A 16,109-nucleotide genomic window follows, 5' to 3' on the forward strand; every position below is an offset into this window, starting at 1 on the left:
AGGTGCGTTGTAAGTAAAATGGTTTCCAACTTCGTCCATGGGGAAACTATGTCGCAGAGCTGTACTGACTCTGCTGTTGGTTGTCTTCATTAAAGTTTCTAGTGCAGTTCTCAGGTAGAGAACCTGCTCTAAAACGGACCCTCAGGCAGAGTGGGATCCAGTGGTGTCTCTTCATCATCATTTTCTCCTTGCTGGGAAGATCGGTCTTGTAGTTCCTTTCGTTCACTTTGGGATCTCGTTTCCACTTCGGATTTCGGAAATGATTTTTCATTACGCTTCTTGGAGGCTGGAGTAGGCCTGGAGGCCTCACTATCAACCCGTAGGCCTAGAGTTTGGATAGTTTCAGGAGTAAAGTCCTGGCATTCATCAATGATATTATACTGCAGTGGACATGATTTTCGAAAAACGGAAAACACGGATTTCCAGATAATCGGGTTGCCGTTAGTATTCTCCTAAAAAAATAGCAAAATGATGGTTGAAACAAGTCTCTATGATAAACAGGAACCGGGCATTGGGCTGTAGCCTTCTGGTCACGTGGGAAAAATAGGAAAAGCTCAAGCGGAAAAACCTCTAAATGAATAGAACAAGGTTTTTTTTTTTTTTTTTTATTATTATTATTATTATTAGAAGTTTTTGGGGACGATAAATACGATGACAGTCTTCATTTTCTTGCAGGATAAGCCCGGGGGAAGTTTCACATCTGCCACAAAAAGTTTGTAGACGTGTGGGGAACACACAGAAACATGGTAAAGTTAGTTTAAATCAGGCAAAAAGCTTCAGAGACGTTGTGCCTGTGGACATAAGAGGAGAAAAGTGCAATTAGGGTGAAAGAGGTATAATCCCTAACCTTGGCGCAACATGACGTTATTCTTGACCTTTTTAAGCGACAAACACTAAGCAACGTAAGCAGACAATTGCTGACACACAGCGGGTGGTCCCCTCCCCAGTCACAATTTACTAGATATTAGCATGACAGCTCCGAAAAGACCGAAAACTGCTCTTTTCAATTTCCTGCCAATGGCGGCATGGCGACCTAACCATTGACAAAGACGTTGAATAATTAACGTTAAGATCTAGCAGAAAGATCCCAGAAAACACCAAAAAAGTCTCATCAATGGAATCCTCTTCTAAACTTGTCTATGGAGAACATAATTACAGAAGTATGGGGCACTTTAAGCACTTAAATTAAACAAAGTATCAGGAGCTCGAATTATTGCGTCTGCATTCCGAGAATAGTTTCAATGTACCTCCCACCAGGTGCATTGTGGGTGTTAATTGGGAGGGTGTATTTTGAGGATAGTTATGTTGAAGGGGAAGGGCCTCGCCGCCCCGCGTCTGTATTGCAGACGCGGGGCGACGGCGGCTCTTCCATCCCGCACTTTGTGTGCGGGATGAAAATCTCTTTTTTTTCCTGAAAGATAAAATTCTTGCTGTTTACATCTCATGTTGTTACCTGAAAATAACATTTTATGCGTTCTTAGTTTTTGTTGTACTAAGTTCCACCTGTTCTTGAAAAGCTGAAAAATTAAACCTGTGTGTGTACACTCTTATCAAGTTTTGTCTGCAATGATTATGTTATTTTCTCAAAAATTGTAACTTATGAATATCAAGAACTAGACAATTCGATTTTATTCTGGTTATATTGTTCTTCTTTGGAATTAAAATGGATATTTTCCCATTGAAAAACTTATTCAGAATATATATTTCTATCGTCAAAATTTTATCTTTCTACCTTTCGCTCTATACCCAGTAATTATGTTTAGGAATCACAAGGACTGATAAAATTTCAAAAGCAAACTATTCCAAAGCATTCAGCTTTTTATTTGCACTTGCCTGATGGGAAAAATTTGCAAAATACACTCGAAATTCTCGACCCTAATCACACACGCACACACACGCACACACACACACACACACACGAAAATCACATAGCGATTGATTGTACTGTATGGTTAGATTTCAGTCCTTTTTCAGTTGATTGAATGTAAATGAGTTTATTTATGTATTAACAGCAGAACACAAATTCAATCTGCGCCAAGATACACTTTTGCCGGCGTTCAAAAACTTAAGCTGACGATTTATTTTTGTTATAATCCGTCCGGAAATTGTGTTTAGCCATGGTGGGTGATTATTGGAACAAACTTCCATCTGTCGTTGTGGAATTTTATACTTAAATTACAACATGTTAAATGAATGAGAAGGACCAGTATTCAAAAAAAAAAAAAAAAATTCAACTATCAAACAATATCTCGTGACTGTTCAAACTCAGATGATTAGATTGTTTTAATTTTTGTCATAAAACTCCACATACTAACTCAAACAATTTTATGTGATAATTAAAACTGATCACAGTCTGTGGTTAACTTACTTTTTATTGGTTATTAGAATAAAGATAGAGTTTTAGAGTCATCTAGGTTGAATTATCAAGTGATATTGAATGAAACTTGAACTTTTTTTTTGATAACTGGTTCTAATATTATTTATTGTTTCCCATATATATATTTGATAGTAAAAATATGTGCGTTGATGATCCCATAGCAAGTTTCACTTCTGGATATAATTAAAAAAAACAACTTTAGTTGTCAAAAGATGATTTAAGCAAACATTGCATAGATTTTACAACTGTTCAATTCCAGAACTTTCTGATCACCCTTAATAATCTGATAATTTTTCATCTAAATTTGGTTTTACTGCTACTGTGATTATTCAATTTCCTGTTAAATAGTACAGAAAGATATTTTTCTTGATATTTATCAACTTGTAGATAACTTTTAAATATTCAATATTTGCAGTCAAGCACGTTAACGGATGTATATTTTTATTTTTCCTCGTTCTGTGGTGTCCATTATTACAAGGAAGAACTGTAAGGTCGACCCTCAGAATGTGACCTAGAAAAAAACCAGTTAGTTATCAACTGTCTGGACTGGTTTTTGGATGCAAGATTACAGAAAACTTTTACCTGGGCTGTCCGCTCTTAGCTATCCGGAGATTGTCTGAGAGAAAAAAAAAAACATACACTGAGCCCAATCGACAAGTAGCAATGACTGTTGGCTCCACCACCAACAACAACAACAACAAAAAAAAAAAAAAAAAAAAAATCAGGGTTGATATATATATATATATATATATATATAATTATGAATAAAAAATTTAAGTAAAGAAAGAAAATGGATTTGAATTTGAATAGAGATAAGATGAAATATCGATAATATGAATTATGGATCAGGGACACTGCAATAGCAAAGGTACCCTACAACCATAATGTATATAGAAAATTATTTTAATGTTATGTGTAAATCTTTAATTTAACTTATGCTGATAATGAAAAAACCGTGTACCCTGGGAGCGATGTATGTTGAATAAAGGAAAAGAAAAGTGTAACGTTATAAACAAAGTGCGAATTTTGAAAAAATGCAAAATTTGAAAAATGTAAAATTTGAAAAGAACGACCAAGGTAGAAATAGCAGATTTTTGAAAATAACGACCAAAGTAGAAATAGCATTGCAGTATCTTTCATAATTTCTGTGTCTTCTTCAGAGGTCATCCACCTAAATTATGAAAAAGAACAGCAATACTCTTACTTCTGTTTCTGACATGTTCTGTATGTCAAAAAACACGTGTACACTGACACGTGGTAAAAAATTTTTAGAATATAAATTTTGAATAAATAAATAAAATAAAATACAAGTTAAGCAAAAATATTATGCCAAAGAATAACATACAGAACATGGATGACCTTACAGAAGTAAGTAGCCCGCCAAAAAGAGAAAACAAAGGAAGCGAGTGTCGGAATGACAAGAATGACAAGAATGACAATAACTTACCGCTACGTGACCGGTCGACAAAAAAGAAAGAGCCGGAGGCCAACCTGTGTATATATGCGAAGAAACGCTAGCGGCACCTAGCGTTAGACGAATTTTGGTGTATGTATATTTTGTAATTTATGTAAGCGGTGGAGCTACGCTAGGTTAAAGTTAAGTACATGATACTCAAACCCCCAGTATAGCAAAGAAATATAATAGCTTACAAAGTAGAAGTACAGTAGCTAAACTTTGTTAAGGCGAAAAATTATGATTAGGTATAGTAAGAAAAATAGTACTCTGATATTGCTTTCGTTACACTAATCGCTCACAGAGCATAAAATGTAGAATTTAGTAAAGCAAAAAGATGATGAAATTAGGGATATGAAGTTGGGCTCGGGTAGTTCGGGGTTGCAAACCCGTTCCTATAGTTAGGACCCTGAACGACTGTCCGAGAGTAGGTGCATCATGTACTTAAGTCAGTTGTGTTAAAGTGTAAGATATATATAAGTTACAATTAAATAGATAAATAAATCAAGATATAATTAAAATTAATTAAGAAATAATCAAAATTAATTACAAGGTAATTACAAGGTAATACACTATGTTAGACCAATCGGTGGGTACAAGTTTTCCAGACCGTAAGACACCAAAGAGGCCTAGTGTATTGTTTTTACACTATTTACAAACTTGATGCGTATGGGAGTAATTATTAGTTAAAAACTAATAATGCTGTTTATATTGATATCTATTAAGTTTTTGTGCCTTAATATGTTAAGGGCTTTATTGATATGATGACGCAGGTATTTAATAGGAAAAAGATTTCTGGTCAGTTTACTGTACAATGATCTGATGTTATCAATGACTGTTATATATATATATATATATATATATATCAATGACTGTTATATATATTGTCGGTAAAAAGCGATAATAATAATTTTTTTTTTTTTTTTTTTTTTTGCGTTTTCTTAAGTCCTTGATGGTATTCTTATTATTGGATTGATTTACTTTTTCTAATGATATTCTATATATATATATATATATAGAATAGTGTGTGTTCACACTTTGTCAATATTCACCATCAGGGTAAAAGACTGTTGTTCAGTGACTGCTTTATTTTAATTATTTTGGTAAGTGCCTTTTATTGATCTTGTTTTGTGTGTGCATATTTAAAGCTGTTAATCTTTTCTTTGTATGTTGCAGTGTGATCCAACTGAATTTAGTTTGAAAATTACTTTGTGACCCATCCCATCTAAAATTAGTTTGAAAATTGCTTTTTTTTTTGGAGATACATCATCCAGAAGATGATATTTCTTGCAACCGCTGCACACAAATTCAACCATTCACCTGTATGCTGAGTCTTCGACAGAACATTTCTGAAAAACATGAAATAGCGTCTGGTAAGTGCACTGTCCTTAATGTTGCATATAACAGAATGAGCGACCGTGGGGTAATTTCGTTTAGCATTAGCATTAGCATTAGCATTAGTAGAGGCATTTGATGCAAGAAAGCAAGCTTATGCAGCATCAGCCAAAAAAAAAAAAAAAAAAAAAAGTAACATAAATAAATAAAAATAACCACTTCCACTTCACCCCTCTGTTCGTTCGAAATACCTGTCCAGCTGAGCCTTAAACTTATTTAGGCTATCAACTTCCACGACAAGGGATGGAAGTCTGTTCCACCCACCAACCACCCGCTGGCTAAAGGCAAATTTCCGCACGTCTATCCTACATCTGTCTTTCCTCAATTTGAATTTATGCCCTCTCAGGTGATTTTTCTGAGCTAGAGGAAGAATCCCATCAGCATTGAGCATGCTTAAACCATTCAAGGCTTTATACACCTCTATCAGATCACCTCGCTGGTGCCTAGTTTCCAGACACTGTAATTTGCAAAACTTAAGCCTTTCTTCGTAAGAGAACCCCTTTGTCCCATTCACCAATCTAGTTGCCCTTCTCTGTACTCGTTCCAGCAGCTCTACATCCTTCCTGAAATGAGGCCTCCAGGCCTGTATACAGTACTCTAGGTGTGGCCTGACCATTGCCTTATACAAGGGAATAATCACCTCCTTATCCCTGCTAGAAAAATTCCTATATATCATTGACAATACACCATGAGCTACTCTTGCAGCTCGTCTGCACTGCTCAGAGAACTTCATATCTGCCTGCACCACCACCCCCAGGTCCCTTTCATTCTCTACCACTGTCAGTGTAGTACCACAGAGTTGATACGTTGCTCTGGGGTTGCTGTTTCCCATATGTAGTACTTTACATTTGTCAATGTTAAACTTCATTTGCCACCTCGAAGCCCATCTGCTCAACCTTTCCAAATCCTGTTGCAGCAGCATAGTGTCAGTAGTGTCCTTGACAACCCTGCCAACCTTCGTATCGTCTGCAAACTTGGACATTAAGCCTGATATACCATCATCAATATCATTTATAAATACAGAAAACAATAAAGGCCCCAATACTGAACCCTGAGGGACTCCACTAATAACATTAGTCCACAATGAGCAGTGTCCATTGATTACCACTCTCTGTCTTCTCCCCCTCAACCACCCCTTTATCCATAGCAGCAACTTGCCTCCAATGCCACACTGCTCCAATTTGTGCAGCAGTCTTCCATGTGCAACAGTATCAAAAGCCTTTCTAAGATCCAAGTATATAATATCAAAGTTATTCCCTGCATCCAGTTCTTTTGTGACTGCATCATAGTATCCAATCAAATTGGTCAGGCAAGACTTCCCCTTAACAAAACCATGCTGTGTCCTAGCTATAACTGAAGTCTTGTCTAGATGATCCTGCAGTGCTTCTTTCACCAGTGCCTCCATTAATTTTCCGGGAACAGAAGTTAAACTCACAGGTCTATAATTACTTGTGTCAGCCTTTGATCCCCCTTTGTGAATTGGGGTCACATTTGCACATCTCCAGTCAATGGGTACCTCCCCTGAGTCCAAGGAAGCTCTCATAATTATGGCTAAGGGTTTGCTTACCTCCTTTGCTGCCTCCTTTAATATAACTGGATAGATCCCATCCACCCCAGGTGCCTTTCTTGTGTTTATCTTCAACAATTTCTCCTCCACTTTGCTCTCAGTTATTACAAGATTCTCTAGCTTACTGCTAGAGTTGAATACACCTCTGGCATTCCCCTCGCTGAATAACTCCTCATGTGTGAATGTCGATGCAAAATATTCATTTAGTTTGTTAGCTACCCGAGCAGGGTCATCAACAGTTGACCCATCGATCTCAAGTGGACCAATCTGATTCATCCCCTTCCTTCTAGAGTTTACATAAGTAAAGAACTCTTTGCTGTTTTTCTTCGCATCCCTTGCCAAGGATCTCTCGTAATCTGCCTTCGCCTGCCTAACCTCCTTTGTAACTTGGTTACAGATCAACTTGTATCTATCATAGGCGTCCGTGTCACGTGTTAATTTGTATGTATCCCATGCATTTTTCTTCTCTGCCATATGCCTCATTAGTTCATCTGACAACCATTTAGGCCTAAACCTTGAACAATATTTCTTAGTTGGTATGTAAAGCCTAGTAGCTTCCACGATAAGTTCTTTGAATGCTTCCCATTTTGAATTTGCTGTTGGCAATATCATCAGTTGATCCCACTGTATAGAATTTAAATACTGTCTCAGTCCATTGTAGTCGCCTTTACGAAAGCAATACCCCTTCCCTTTACCCCTAATGGTAGTTACCTCTTTGAGTAACTCCCACTTCAGCACACTGTGATCACTGCCACCAAGTGGTTCATTTATCTGCAGATTCTTAATGCATGAAGAATCACTACTGATAATCAAATCAAGAGTATTACTCCCTCTAGTTGCCTCCCGAACATGCTGATGTAGAAAACAATCATCCAATAAATCCACAAAAGCTTTGCTAGTGTGTGAGTGACCAGCCCCCAAATTCCAGTCAATATCTGGGAAATTAAAATCCCCCATTATAAGACTCTCTGATTTACTGGCCCACTCTATTTCTCCGAACAGTTTCTTATTATACTCATCAGAGTCATTAGGCCTATAGCACACTCCTACTCTCAATTTTGATCTCCCAATGCTTATGTCACACCAAACTGACTCGACACTGCACTGTCCAGCGATGTCCACTGGCTTCACTTCCTTGGATTTTATGTGTTTTTTAACTAATAGCATAACCCCTCCTCCCTTCCTATCCTGTCTATCCTTTCTGTAGACATTGTACTCCCCAAATTCCAGTTCTGCATTTCTTATATCTGTGTGACACCACGTCTCTGAAATCCCCACAATATCTGCCTTTGATGTTTTGAGCAATACCTCAAATTCATCAAATTTATTTACTAAACTCCTAGCATTGGTGTACACACAAGTATACATGCACCTGTTCTTTTTCTTAGCTACCCTAACACAACCCATGTGTTTACTTGTACCCCAATGATTCCCAGCAGTCTCTGAAATATCCTGCATCTTAATTTCCAGGCTGCGGCTCATTCCAATAGAAGCAGTGCAAGAATAACTTTCACCTCTGCCAGTGGCTACTGTTAATCTATTAGTCCTTGTATCCCCCCAATCTAGCAGTTTTCCGACCCACCTTTAGTAAGAAGAAGAAGATGTCTAATCAAAAAATTAAGAATATAAATGTTGTCAAGAAGAATTTAAACTTAATCATGCATTAGCTTTCATCTCATACCTTTCCTTGAAGGGAATGGGAAAGCACAATGGTCGTAGTGGCCTTAATGTTGAATTTAACACAACGACCAATTGGTGGTCACAGACACCGTTTTGATATCTCTATATCAGGGTACAATAAAACCGTCTCTATCTATCTATTCATGACAGTCCTTTCCGTACCTGTATGATGAAAGTTGATCGGTTTGGAGACTTATTTTTACAAGTCCATACTTCAAACATTTAGTGATTTAGATTATCATATAAATAGGTGTAAGACGTATTTTAGCAGAAAATTCGCAAACCAGTGAAACAACACGCGAAATTGTGATTGATTTGGGCCCTTCTCTCATGTGTTGCGATTAGAAGTGTGTCATGACTGTATGGACATCCTTTACGCAACTGTCCTCTCAAGACATTTCTTTGCTAACGAATCTGATGACGATACGTTTTGTCAGCTTACTTTCTGAGCTAGTATAAACAAATATTATTAAGTCTGTCTTATAAATAAATATTATTATTAGAATGAATTTCTGAGTTAGTATTGTTTTTGTATATCAGAAAATATTCTTATATAAAAAACATTATTAAGATAATGTTTTTTATATCAGAATAAGCATGTATCTTGTATTTATTCAATCATATATTTTTCTACTGTGTGGAATTTTGGGTTACTATAAATAACATTATGTAAATATAATCAGGCATAATTTTTCTACAGTAATGAATTTCTCAGCTAGTATAAACAGATATTATTTATTAAGTCTGTCTTAAAAACAAATATTATTATAAGAATGAAATTCTGATTAAGCATTGTTTTGGTATATTATCAAGTCTGATCTGGTATATATTGAACCATATAACTAAACCTGTCTTATAAACAAATATTATTATAAGAATGAAATTCTGATTTAGTAATTAAATTCTGATTCAAAACCTAAACACACAAGTGACACTACTGATGATGGATTTCTGAATATGTGCTAAAAGCACAAAGTTAAATTCACTGCAAGAGGAAAGGAGAGGGGGATTAGTGATGACGAAATGAAACTATACCAGGTCAAGGTATGGTTTCAGAAATCCATGCTTTTAGGATTGTTTTGGTATATTATCAAGTCTGATCTTGTATTTATTCAACCATATAACTAAGCGTCTCTTATAAACACATTTTATTAATTGTGATCTTGTTTTTAAATAACTATACTCTGTCTACTGTGATGAATTTCTGAGTTAGATTGTTTTGGTGTGAGTAGCAGAATTTTTTTTTTTTTTTTTACTTATTTCTGAGAGGAATTTAATCTTAATAACGCATTAGCTTTCATCTCATGCCTTTCCTGAACGGAATGGGAAAACACAATGGCCGTAGTGTTCTTAATGTTGAATTTAACACACCGATCGATGGGTGGTCACAGACACCGTTCTAATGTCTCTATATCAGGGTACAATAAAACCGGCTCTCTTTGTTCATGAGACAGTCATTTTCTGTGCTTAGTCGTGGAATGGAAGTTGATCGGTTTGAAGATTTATTTTTTGGAACTCCATACTTCACACATTTAGCGATTTAGATTATCATATAAATAGGTGTCTTGCAAGACGTATTTTAGAAGAAAATTCGCAAACCAGTGAAACAACACCCAGAATTGTGACTGATTTGGGCCCTTCTCCTTTGTGTTGCTATTAGACGAGTGTCATGACTGTATGGACATCCTTTACGCAACTGTCCTCTCAACACATTTCTTTGCTAACGAATCTGATGACGATACGTTTTGTCAGCTGACTTTCTGTGCTAGTATAAACAAATATTATTAAGTATGTCTTATAAACAAATATTATTATAAGAATGTATTTATGAGTTAGTATTGTTTTCGTATATTAGAAAATATGCTTATATAAAAAAACATTATTAAGTCTGATCTTATATTTATTCAACCATACATTTTTCTACTGTGTGATTTTCTGGGTTAGTATAAACCACATTATGTAAATTTAATCAGGCATAAATTTTCTACTGTAATGAATTTCTGATGTAGTATAAACGGATATTATTTATTAAGTCTGTCTTTAAAAGAAATATTATTATAAGAATGAATTTCTGATTTAGTATTGTTCTGGTATATTATTATGTCTGATCTTGTGTTTTATTCCAAATTGGATTTCAATTTGGATCCATCAGAAATCGTATTCACCTCTTGGTCATAAAACGAGTGATTACGTTCATTTCAAACAGTAAATAACCCCTCTCCCCCTCCCTCCCCGAATGGATTGGTAGCTCTTGATGTTCGGTACATCTCTTTTCGAGCGGAAATGGCCAGCTGTGTTAACTGGAGCTAGTGACATGTACAGCCGTGTACTGTATTTGTGAAGATGAAATCTGATGATATATTCAAAATAACCAGTGAAAATTAACAAGAAGAAAAAAAATTTCATTATATTGTTTCAGCATTAAGGAGAAATTTCAGCAATTCAACATGTGATTTTCGTGCGTGGTAACCCAGAAACCCAGAAATTCACACAGAATAAAATTGAATTGTCTAATTCTTGATATTCACAAATTAAATTTTTTGAGAAAATAAAATAATCATTACAGATAAAACTTGATAAGAGTGCACACACACACACACACAGGTTTAATTTTTCAGTTTTTAAGAACAGGTGGAACTTAGGACAACAAAAACTAAGAACGCATACAATGTTATTTTCAGGTAGCAATATCAGATGGAAACAGCAAGAATTTTATCTTTCGGAAAAAAAAACTTTTTTCATCCCGGAAAGTTTCCCGCACATAAGTTGCCGCGTCTGACGCGGGGCGGCGGTGGGGAGGGCGGCGACCCTCCCCCAACAACATAACCATCCCCAAAATACACCTTCCCAAAACCCACAATGCACCTGGTGCCATTAGACACTAAACACAATGCATTGCCACATAATTAATGCTAAAAATAGCATTAATTAAAAACTATGACGTCACAACCGATACATTCAAAGACTACATCTAACAGGGAACTCACACAGTTCCGAATTAAGATTACCGCTCGCCAATGATAATAACACCGGTTCGTGATCCAGACTCAAGAGGCAAACATAAATTTAAAATTAAATTCTAAAATTACAATTAATGCCATTGAAAAAAAATAAAAACACCTGCCAGAAAATATAAACCAATTTTTCTCCCCACGAACCTACTATATCGACGTTTCGTTCATACTTACATCCATTACTACTGTACAGTGCGATGGGGTGTGGCGTTATCATCCATAAACAGGAACTCGTGGCCAATGGTACCTCGGAAAAGACGCACATTGGGAAGGATTACCTCAGTACAGTAGCGTGCACTGGTTACAGTACCGCCTTCCAGTGTCTGGAGTTGTGTACGTCCATCCAAGATAACGCCTCCCCAGACGAGAACACCTGGACCGCCATATCGATTACTTTCAGTGATGTTTGCGGGGTGATACCATGTGCCAACGTCTCGCCAGATTAGCTGACGTCCAGAATCGCTGCTGAGATTGAATCTACTCTCATCAGTAAAGGATTCCTTACCCCTTTGCGCTGCTGTCCAGTCCTTGTGTTCGATGCACCACTGTAAACGGTGTCTTTGATGGGCAGGTGTTAAAGCGACACAGCGTGGTGGCCGTAGGGCAAACAGTCCGTCTTTGTGGAGTCGCCTGGCCACAGTAAACCGCGATATCCTGCGTCCTATGCTTCTGTGCAGCTGGTTTGCTATGGATTCCTCTGTCTGGTATCGGTCTCTCTTTGCCTTTAATAGTATATAGCGGTCATCATTGGGAGTTGTTTTTCGTGAACGACCATCACTGGTCCTAGGAACAGCTGTACCCGATTTTCTGAAGGCCGCCCACGCACGTGTGACGACGTTATGGCCGATACCGAACTCTGCAGCACTTTGACCTTCCTCGAGCTTCCCAATTATTCGAACCCGGGTAAAGTCACCCAGATTGGACATTTCTTTTTCTGTAGCAATGTATGAACATTTAAAGTAAATTAAATCATCGCAAACAAATATGACTGGTTTCCAGTCAACTATTACAAATTTATGTATGAAAAATGGACCATTGGCATGCAATTTTATATTGGAAAAACGAACCGGAACCAAAAAGCAGTTAATACTTTGAAAATACTGTGATGTGATTTTTTTCTTAAAAACAAGTGATTATTTTATAGAGATAACGAGCTATACACAAGTTTCTCTTAATTAAATAGAATACATAGATATTTGAAAGGTTTAATGGAACACCAAGATATCTTAACGATTCTTCTTCTTCTTTTTAAGCCGTTTCCTATTGGAGGTTGACGATCACCACGCTGTACTTTTTTCTGTCTTGGGTGAGATGAAAAAGATACTCAGCTGATCTGCCAGTCCAATTGAAGATGTTTTTCAGCCAAGAATGTTGCTTCCGCGCAAACGTGAGTAGGGTATTGTGTGCTTGTTTTGTGCTCCTCTAAGAAAGTTCTCTAAAGTATGGATTATTAAAAGTTTCCTTATAGTGTCATATGCTTTACTATAAAACAACCTTCCTGCCAGCAATCACCTACGCAGCAGCGGTATGGTATCCAAAAACGACACTGGTAGTCAACAAAAGAACACCAGAGATGACCGAAAGGACCATACTGCTATCAACAACGCGCGCTTGCAGCACGGTAAGTACCCCAGCATTGCAGGTACTTGCTGGAGCGCTCTCTCTGGACCTGGAGTCAGTTCGGGCAGGGCTACTGTTTTTGCTGGCCAGGGGAGTGGCCGCTACCCACCAAGGATACACGACTGATCCGGCGGGCAACCTAAAAAAATGAAAAAATTAGGCTACAGAGACTACAACAGGCGAAGAAACAAAAAGATTTCTGCCAGACCTCCAGAAAATATACCCAAAGCAGCCACCGTGGTACTTCCCAGGGTACCATATGACAACACTACTAACCGGACACGGACCCTACAAGGAGAAGCTGTTTGGTTTCGGACTCGTTGAGGACCCAAACTGTATATGTGGGGAAAGCGAAAACTGGAGCCACATAGTCTATGATTGTCAACAGTATGAAGACCTCAGAGGGCTACTAATAACAAGATTGAGACACCTCCCAAAAGGACTGGAGCACCACTTCCTGGACACTGAGGATGAATATAGGGCGCTCTCGCTGTATGCGCAAGACCTATTCACCAGGAGAAAAACACTAAGAGATATCTACAGCAACGTACATAGAGATTGACAAAAATCACCGCCAAATGTGACAGAACACTGAAACCCCGCAGGGGACAAGTACTTGGACAAGAAGAGTGCTGATCACAAGGAAAAGAAAAGCAAGGACAGGGCTCACCCCATGTGTGACAAAACAGAACAGAATGCAGCACAGACAGTAGAGAACAAACTAAACGCAGCAGAGCTGCAAACAGCCTGATGGCGATCTGAAGAGGGCACCCTAGCCCTCTTCACCTATTATTCCCACTTCCTTGGGGGGGAGGGGACGTTTTATGTTCCCTCTCCTCCACCCCCAAACTGTGGAACATTGTTCTAGATGACTTCTCTGCAAGGACCTGGGCGATGTGGAGGCACAGGCCTTTGCTGATGATTTGGTCTTATCCACAGCAGCGGACTCACGATCGAATCTGGAAAAGCAAGCAAACGAAGCACTACAAACCCTACAGGAGTGGGCCAAAATAAACAATCTAAAAATAGCACCGGAAAAGACCAGCTCCGTTCTTCTTAGAGGAAAGCTTAAATTAAACCGGCCGCCACAAATCAAAAGAGAAGGTACCACTGTCAGACTAACCAACCAGATAAAGTATCTAGGGATAATTATAGATAGCAATCTCTCATTTAAACCCCATCTAAATTACCTCAGGAAGAAAATACGCAAATATACAGGACTCATAATAAGAATAACGCGAAAGGACTGGGGACTAAACAAGAGGACCCTCTCCTTATATTATAAAGCCTTATTTATACCAGCAATTATCTACGGCTCACCTGTATGGATGACGAAGACTAACACAGTAACAAATAGGAAAATATTAGAAACAATACAAAGGAACATACTACTAACCATCACTAGGGCAAGCAATACAACTAGTACGGCAGCGCTTCAGGTCATTGCTGGTGCACTGCCCCTTGACTTAGAGGTTGTACGAACTGGATTAATGTATTATTACAAAAAGGCAATACCAATCACAACTAACGGCTTAACCCTCAAGTTACCAATGATTGGAAGCAGGAGCAAAAAGAATTGATGCATACCTAACTCACATTTGGCAGACAAGGTGGAATGAAACCACCAAAGGAGCAATAACCCACAAATTTCTTCCCCTTGTAACAAAAATGTACCCAAAAGCACCAGCATGCATATATCCGGGCCTCAACACTACCTACTTATTAACAGGCCACGGCCCGTTCATAGATAAACTAAACACAATGGGCATAATAGAAGACAGGAATTGTCCATGTGGAGAACCAGAGACTTGGAGTCACGTCATGCATGACTGCGACCACTATGAAGATATAAGAGCAAGACTTATTGTAAGAATTCAGTATAACCCGATTCACCAAGAGTCTCGACTATTGGACACTCAGGAAGAGTACACAGCACTAACTAACTTCGCAATACAATTATTCACGAGAAGGAAAACAATTATCTCAATGCAACCTGATCCTCGAGAGGACAATAACACCCAATAGATATATCAAAAACCAAATGTCATGGACGAAGTAAAAATAAAGGAGAGACACAGAAGAGTCAAAGCAAGAGAAAAAGAATAAAATCTCAGCATGAAGAAATAGACACGCCATTTGAAACTCAAGAGACCTGCGCAAGGCTACTCCTCCTGGGAGAGACCAAAGCAAGAATCCTGCGGCCAACCATCTCTGACTTGATACAAGCGCGCCACAACGAAGTTCCTGAAAATTATGAAAAATGGAATGACATCAGAACTAGAGTGCCATCTGGCTATCAAATCTCGCACCTGGGGGGCAGAGACACACGCTCCCCTCCCCCTCGCCAACCCTATTTCCCTCTGGTGAGGCATGGGCATGCCCCACTGAAAAACGGGGGGTCACACTCCCTATCGACCCCTCTGCTTCCTATTTCACCCCCCAGCCTTTGTCTCCCCACCCAAATCTGTCATCTCACACAGCGATTAGCCCTACATCAAAATTCTAAGCACACCAAAATTCTTGCCCGACCCAATCAGGCTTTATCAAGACCTTCAGCGTAAAACCCCAAACAGTGCTCCTAAAGCAAAACCCGAAATACGCAATAAAACATCCTCGCGACTATTTATTTTTCTAATTTAAATTTTATTTATTTTGGTCCTAGCCACTGAAATCCCAGGAAAGTAGGTGGCAGGACCTGCCAGAGTACTGTGTCAATCACTGGTAACACCCGGCTGGCCTCCTCGTGGCTGGTATTGGTAACGTCGGGCCCCACTAGGGGCCCCGCGGCTAACAAGCCGGATGAACAATGGGCACAACATACTACATAGTACATATCCCACACACTTTTAAATCTCTGGCTTGTTCGATACAGAGAACATACGCGGAGATGGGAGAAATCCCAGGAACCGTTAGACCCTCAACATACCTAATACCTAATACCCCCAAACTCGGTAGTTGGCGCGGACACGGTGAAGCGGTTGTTTTAAGTGCTCCTGATTGTCA

General features: G+C 38.4%; 1 protein-coding gene across 3 annotated transcripts in view; it reads right to left on the reverse strand.

Annotated features, from left to right (window-relative positions):
• LOC150088279 (atrial natriuretic peptide receptor 1) overlaps positions 1 to 16,109 on the reverse strand; it is a 1,689,763-nt gene that overhangs the window by 845,208 nt on the left and 828,446 nt on the right. The gene's annotated exons all lie outside the window — the stretch shown is intronic.

Source organism: Mastigoproctus giganteus, chromosome 3 (assembly GCF_048544385.1).
Source record: "Mastigoproctus giganteus isolate SK-2022 chromosome 3, ASM4854438v1, whole genome shotgun sequence".
Lineage (NCBI taxonomy): Eukaryota > Metazoa > Arthropoda > Arachnida > Uropygi > Thelyphonidae > Mastigoproctus > Mastigoproctus giganteus.